The following is an 8,322-nucleotide window of genomic DNA, read 5'->3' on the forward strand; positions in this document are numbered from 1 at the left end:
AATTGGCTCCCCAAGAGTCAGGCCACCTCCGTGTGGATGGAAAGTACCAAGAGGATCAAATGTCAGTCACTGACCAGGAATGAGTGGCAGCAGAACAGGACCCTTCACCTCATTTAAACTCTGTCCTTCCAGACAGGGCTGCAAGCAGCCTTTGCACCAATTAAACCAGCTGTTCTGGCACTATCTATCTTCATAGTGTTATTGTTGCGGCATTATTATTAATCTAAAAAGGAGACGCTCCTTCAAGTTGAACTTCTCTCTAGTGGCTTTAATAAAGATATCCGGAATATATAGAAAATATCCGAATAGAAAAAAGAAAAAATAGAATAGAAAAAAGAAAATATAGAATAGAATAGAAAAAAGAAAATGAATAGAATAGAATAGAAAAAAGAAAATATAGAATAGAATAGAATAAAGAAAATATAGAATAGAATAGGAAAAAAAGAAAATATAGAATAGAAAAAAGAAAATGAATAGAATAGAATAGAAAAAAGAAAATATAGAATAGAATAGAAAAAAGAAAATATAGAATAGAATAGAAAAAGAAAATGAATAGAATAGAATAGAATAGAAAAAAATATAGAATAGAATAGAATAGAAAAAAGAAAATGATTAGAACAGAATAGAACAGAATAGAAAAAAGAAAATGAATAGAATAGAATAGAAAAAAGAAAATGAATGGAATGGAATAGAATAGAATAGAATAGAATAGAATAGAATAGAATAGAATAGAAAAAAGAAAATGAATAGAATAGAATAGAAAAAAGAAAATATAGAATAGAATAGAATAAAGAAAATATAGAATAGAATAGGAAAAAAAGAAAATATAGAATAGAAAAAAGAAAATGAATAGAATAGAATAGAAAAAAGAAAATATAGAATAGAATAGAAAAAAGAAAATATAGAATAGAATAGAAAAAGAAAATGAATAGAATAGAATAGAATAGAAAAAAATATAGAATAGAATAGAATAGAAAAAAGAAAATGATTAGAACAGAATAGAACAGAATAGAAAAAAGAAAATGAATAGAATAGAATAGAAAAAAGAAAATGAATGGAATGGAATGGAATAGAATAGAATAGAATAGAATAGAATAGAAAAAAGAAAATGAATAGAATAGAACTGGAAGGGACCCTAGACCATTTCAGACAAGTAACTGTCCAGTCTCTTCTTAAAAACCTCCAGTGATGGAGCACTCACAACTTCTGGTGGCAAACTGTTCCACTGGTTAATTGTCCTCACTGTCAGGAACTTTCTCCTTAATTCCAGGTTGCTTCTCTCTTTGATAGATAGCATATTATTAAAAGAAGCAAAACCAAAAATAAGTGCTGTAATCAACGAGCACCTGCCGGGAAAGGCTAAAGCGAGAACTTTTGCACATAGTGAAATTATGAATTTTGGACCCCATTTTAAGGACTTTGAATGGAATCATCAAAATGGCCTCGAGACATTCCCCCCAAACTAACTGGCCCATTCCATTGCACCCTAAGCATTCCACTTGAGGGATCTATTTTAATTTTATATTCATTTGCCAACCAGCTCAGCCACTTGCATCCTTTGGCACAAATATCATAAATGGCCACAGTGACATCCTATTATACGCTGCCCTCCCTTCCCAGGTCGTCTGTTAAAAGAAGGTGTCAGGTCTACCCTGACCTGGTCTTTTAACAAAGAAAGAGCCTCGACTCTATTTGTAGTGAAAGTGATGTTGTTGTTAGTTGCGAAGTTGTGTCTGACCCATCACGACCCCATGGACAACGTTCCTCCAGGCCTTCCTGTCCTCCACCATCTTCTGGAGTCCATTGAAGCTCACGCCTCCTGCTTCAGGGACTCCATCCAGCCCCCTCCTTCTCTGTCGTCCCCTTCTTCTCTTGCCCTCCATCTTTCCCAGCATCAGGCTTTTCTCCAGGGAGTCCTTCCTTCTCATTAAGTGGCCAAAGGACTTGAGTCTCAACTTCAGGATCTGGCCTTCTAAAGAGCAGTTGGGGTTGATCTCCTCCAGGACTGACCGGTTGGATCGCCTTGCAGTCCAGGGGACTCGCAGGAGTCTTCTCCAGCACCAGAGTTCAAAGGCCTCCATTCTTTGGCACTCAGCCTTTCTTACGGTCCAACTTTCACAGCCATACATTGCAACTGGGAAAACCATGGCCTTGACTATACGTACTTTTGTTGGCAGGGTGATGTCTCTGCTTTTTAGTATGCGGTCTAGATTTGCCGTAGCTTTCCTCTCCAGGAGCAAGCGTCTTTTAATTTCTTGGCTGCAGTTCTCATCTGCAGTGATCTTGGAGCCCAGGAAGGTATACTTTTACTAAAAGTCAAATGGATTACAGTAAAGCAAGGCCAGAACTGAAATATCCCCAGTTAACTTTCACTTTCCTGTTCTTCCCCCCTCCCGTTAACTCCCACTGTCCAGTCCCATTCAAAGGAATTGCTTGGGTCCCGTTCCTTGCATCAGCGAGCTGGATGGTGACCCACTACATTCCCCTTCCAGGACTCTGACCTTGGGACAGTGAGTCGTTGTCTCAGGGAAGCATGATGAGTAGTTTCAGTTTCCCTCTTCCCTGCAATTCCCTCCCCCCATTGTTTAGGGTACGGTGGCATCTAGCAAAGCAAGGCTGAAGCTCAGGATGGCAGTTCTAACACGAGGTTTCATTATACCCAAAGCCTATAATAGCATTAGAATTGGGGTAGAAAAAGTAGGAACCACTCAAGACCTCTTCAGGAAATGACCAGTGGTTCTCAACCTTTCTAATGCCGTGACCCCATAATACAGTTCCCCATGTTGTGGTGACCCCCACATGGGTGTGGCCACCAATAAGAGGGAGTAGGACAGCTAGGGAAAAGGGAAAAAAATGGCGGACAGCGTGGTTTGGCGATCCCCGTGAAATGGTCGTTTGACCCCAAATGGGGTCCCGACCCACAGGTTGAGAACCACTGCTCTAAACTATCCCCAAGTCAGACAAAAGGAGGCCCTTCTCAACAAATGAGGCAACAAGGCTGTGCAGCATTATAGATTCAAAGGGGAAATTGTATTTTGGGAGTGCAAATGGAGCCTCAATGTGCAAATTTGAAACTAAACATGACTTCTAGCTTGCACAAAAATTGGGAAAAGAGCTGTAAGAATTGCCCAAGAATTGGGAAATGATGCAGCCGCTTTAACAAGTGGCAGAGGATGCCATAGTACAGGGGTAGGCAACCTTGGCTCTTTTATGACTCATGGACTTCAACTCCCAGAATTCCTGAGCCAGCCATGCTGAGGGGAAGGGAGGTTTCCAAGCTGAGCCAGGCTGGCTCAGGAATTCTGGGAGTTGAAGTCCACGAGTCATAAAAGAGCCAAGATTGCCTACCCCTGGTCTAGACTCTAGGCCTAGGGTAGGGGTCTTCAAACTTGACCCTCTTATGACTCGTGGACTTCAACTCCCAGAATTCCTGAGCCAGCCACGCTGAGGGGAAAGGGAGAGGTTTCCAAGCTGAGCCATACTGGCTCAGGAATTCTGGGAGTTGAAGTCCATGAGTCATAAAAGTGCCAAGGTTGCCTACCTCTGCCATAGTAGTAACCCTGGGCACACCAAAGTATCTTTGGGCCTTCAGGGCCAAAGTACTTCAAAGTCCTGGTAATTAATGTTTACAATAGTTTCCTGGAGATGCTGGGTGTTAGGTAAATTGGTCCTGTATTTCATTGCATAAACTTCAAAGCAGACCCTCTCCACCTCTAGTTGGGTAATCATCGTGGTGATCAAAACTGGAGGCATTATTGCAATCTGAGCACCTTTGTTTCAACGCAGCATTTTCAAACTAGCAAGTTTAAGCTTTTAAGTTTAAGATGTGTGGATGTCAAGGCTGGCTGGGAAATTCTGGGAGTTAATGTCCATACATCTTAAACTTGCCAGGTTTGAAAAAAGCTGCTTTAAAATAGCCATGAACATAATTTGAAATGTCACGGTCCATTTCCTGACATTTGCAGCTAATTTGCCTCTTTCAATTGCGCAGCGCACAGGGAACCGCACAGAGTATCACCACCATAGTCCATCAACCTGGGCTTCTAAAAAGAGAAGGGCCGGCTTCATCGCAAGGGAAACGCTATTCCAGATGTGTAGCGGCCCACTTGTGCTGCAGGCCCCATTGGTAACAAGTCTATAAGCAGTCAACGGTCAAGGTTCCTTAAATTATTTAGCAATAGACGAAGATAAGGAATGCTGAAGCATTTAACTGAGTTATGAGAAAAAGCATCATGCTGAAATATGGAAGTTATTTGTACTGTTGTACCAGGACTGTGTTTTTCAGTCTTTTGGCTTTTAGGAAATGTTTCCATGTGGATGTTTGGGAGATGATCTCCTGCCCAAGAGATCCCAATTTGAAATTCTATATTTTTCTGTGGTGCCCTTAGAGTAGGATTTTAGGGTAGGTTTTGGTGTCCCACTCTTTGCAACGTGTTGGACCGCCAAACACACTGGCAGATTCACATGTTCACCTGAATTAGGGGAAGAGCAAGCAGTTTTATTCACACAATGTGCTAAGCCTGGTTAGTCTTAATTTTGACCAGAGCAGGATAAGAGCAGGTAAAGCTGGGGAAGGGGGGGGGGCAGAATTAAAGGTAGTAATTAGTTAGATTAATGTCAAGCACAGAGGATCAGGGCCATGGTTAAGTGGCAATTCGGAAGGATTTATTGCTCAAACTGATCCATAAGAATCTAGTCAACTAAAGTGCAAATCTGAATCGGCACCAGATAGGGGTCAATGGAATTCGAGGGAGGCTGAACTTGGATCCTTTATGGCTTTGTAAGGATTCCAAACTTATGTTTAACTCTGCCCCTCCCCCCCAGCTCTGCCTGCTTTGCTCCTGCAATTAGCCTTGATTTGGTCAGTTGCAGAAATGCAGCCACTGGATGCTGCAATTAGTCCTTGCTTAATTATGATAATTGGGAGTGACAATTCTGTCGCTAAGTGATGCAGTTGAAAAGTACAGTGTCATGTAATTGCATTGACTTACAGTGGCACCTCTGTGACTGTCAATCAAATTCTGCACAACTGCAGTCCGGTGGTCGCGCGGTCACCATTTGCCACCTCCCGCCAGCTTCCCCACTGACATTGTTTGTCGGAAGCTGGTGGGAAGGTCGCAAATGGTGATCACCTGATCTTGGGAGACTGCAACCGTTATAAATACAGGCTGGTTGCCCAGTGCCCAAATTTTGATCATGTGACACACTGCAATGCTTGTAATCGTGAGGACCTGTAAGCCACTTTTTTCAGTGCTGTTGCAACTTTGAACCATGGCTAAATGAATGGTGGTAAGCCAAAGACCATCTTACCCATGAAATGATTTACCTGCCCCTTGGAGACCAAGCCTACAATGGGTCCACCTATTCTCCAAAGCGCCTGAAGGCAGGACAAGAAGCAACAGATGCAAACTAATCAAGGAGAGAAGCAACCTGGAACTAAGGAGAAACTTCCTGACAGTTAGAACAATTAACCAGTGGAACAACCAGCCTCCAGAAGTGGTGAATGTTCCAATACTGGAAGTTTCTAAGAAGAGATTGGATAACTTTGAGTCTGGAATGGTATAGGTTCTCCTGCTTGAGCAGGGGGTTGGACTAGAAGACCTCCAAGATCCCTTCCAATTGTTATTCTGTTCTGCAATAATTCCCTAATAACAGGAGTTTCCCTCCTTGTTCCCCTTCAACTCATACGGTTTGATCTTTTCCACAGCCCACAGGTGAGACAGGCATCTCATTCTGCCACTCTCAGTCTTATATCCTTCCTCTTCTTGACGTCATCCAATGGCTGTCTTTGGACGGAGGCTGATGGAGCTGTACTTTCACGGCAGATTTCCCTCTCCTGAACAAGAGAACAAGATGGTACCCTGAAAAACATGAAGGGCCCATCAAGCTGTCCTGCAGTCTCCTTCAGAAGAAGCTTTGAAACAGCCCAAGAGAACCGACGGTAGATGGAGTTTCTGTAATTATATGAAAAGTACGGATGCATTGTTTGGCCAACGATGCTAAAGTTCAGGGCTCTGAAATGTTTTGAAAAGAGTATTGCAGAAGATCAGGAACAGGCAGATTGGGAGAAGATAGTTTGGCAACTGGTTTTTGTCTAGCCCAATTTCCTAATTAGGAGGTAGACAACCATGGAAGCGAGTGACCCAATCAAGGGCTTCTAAGTGAAATACCATCATGCAGTCCCGTTATTTTGCCAAGATGTAGAGTTGATGCAACGAGCACTTTTAGCTCATTTCCCCTTAGCAATTGTGCTGAAGGTCCCAGAGTTACATGTGTCATCATGATTTTTCTGACCATCCACCTTTTGTGGTGCCCCAGGCCGGAATTTTTCCACCTTACTGTGCTATGCTAAGAGTTCATGCCATTAAAATCCAGCCACACAGATTAAATCCCCATATCCTAGATGTAATTCCATGTCCCGCAGTGGCCCTAAAGTTTTTTCTTTTAATTTTTGACAAAATGCCTCCATTCCCACAGCAGTTGATTACTTGATTACTGACTTTATCTTTTTTTCTAGGTTCACCCAATATCAGGATGACAAAATCCTCTAACGTCCCCCCCCCCTTCAAAATTAGTCAAGGTTAAAATGAACTTGTTTGAGCAATGATGTTTCTCCCCTTATTATAAATTGTAATATGATTTCATAAATTGTAATATGATTTCATAAAGTCATAGAATGAATCAGCTAGAAGGGAGATGATCCGGTTCAAGGGCCCTGGGTGCAAGCATCTCTGGAAAATGGCTATCTAGCCCCTCTAAAGAAGATGCTATCATCTCCCAACAGTTTTCACTGTTATAAAAATTTTCCTGGTAGCAAAATAAAATCTGCTTGTTTGTAAGTTAAACCCACCATTTCTTGGGCTTAAAGAGAACTATATGGGCCTAGCACAGTATAATTCAATTTATTACAGCCAAGGGCCACACATAAATCAAACATCCAAATAAAACAAAACTAAACGGAACCATCACAAGAGGACATAGCAGTACATCACAATCCACGATGCAATCAATGGGCGACCAAGGTCTGCCTCGTTTTACAGACAGTATATCAAAAACAAGCTAGCTTCAGAAAAACTGAGTCATACTGACCGGACAATAAAAATATGTTGAATATAGTCTAAAACTGGATAAAACACGTAATAAAATCAATTATAAAAGATTATTAAAAAGATCTAAAACAGTGGTTCTCAACCTGTGGGTCGGGACCCCATTTGGGGTCGAACGACCATTTCACGGGGGTCGCCAAACAACGCAGTCCGCCATTTTTTCCCCCTTTTCCTTAGCTGTGCTACTCCCTTTTATTCTATTGGCTTTTGAAAGCCAATAGAATAGACTCTCTTGAATAGAGTCTAATTCTATTGGCTTTCAAAAGCCAATAGGAATTGTCCAGGCTGTCTCTGCCCTGCTGAGCCCGCCAAAAGTCCCCTTCTGCAAACGGTGCTGCACCAGTGGAGTAGTCCTCGACTTACGACTGGTTGAGTAGTCCTTGACTTACGACCAGTTGGGGGTCGCGGCATTAAAAAGGTTGAGAACCACTGATCTAAAATGATTATTTATGTTTCTGGCGAATCCCCAATGCTGCTGCACAGAATCTAGCCGCCTGCGCCCTGATCACTTAGCACAGTGGATAAAACTATGCATTGTGATTTGCAGACCCTGTTTTTAGGTTCAGGAGGACGTGTGAATGAGACCAGCAGGAGTGTCTGTCTCTTCATGGAGAACGAATCGTGGCTGTGTTCCCAAGTAGCCTCACTTCTGTTGGGCTTCTAGCAAAGGAGAACAGAGGCCCTGCACCCTTTCAGCTGCACGTAGCTGGTCTTCACAGGTAGTCCTCAAACCTACGACCACAGTCGGGAACAGAATTACCATGGCTAAGCAACTTGGTTGCTAAGGGAGTCAAGGGCCCAATTTTATGACCTTTTTGCCACCGTTGTTAAGTGAATCGTGTGGCCATTAAGCAAATCCAGATTCCCCCGTTGACTTTGCTTTTCGGAAGCCAACTGGGAAAGTCGCAAATGGGGATCACGTGACCCGGGATATTGTGCCCGTTATAAATACATACCAGTTGCCAAGTGTACTAATTGTGGTCACATGACCATGAGGGTGTCGCAATGGTCTTGTCATAAGTCACTTTTTTCAATTCCGCCGTAACTTTGAAGGACCACTAAACGGATGGAAACAAGCTGAGGACCGCCTGTGTTGGGGAGGGGTGTGTGGTGTGTTCAAATCTGTCTTGAATTCTGGTGTCTCCACAGACAAGTCCTTGCAGGTTTTTGGCATTGTTTTTCGAAGTGGTTGGCCCCTGCCTTCCTCTTCCAAGGG

Source organism: Crotalus tigris, unplaced genomic scaffold (assembly GCF_016545835.1).
Source record: "Crotalus tigris isolate CLP2741 ecotype Arizona unplaced genomic scaffold, ASM1654583v1 scf7180000019651.407290, whole genome shotgun sequence".
NCBI lineage: Eukaryota > Metazoa > Chordata > Lepidosauria > Squamata > Viperidae > Crotalus > Crotalus tigris.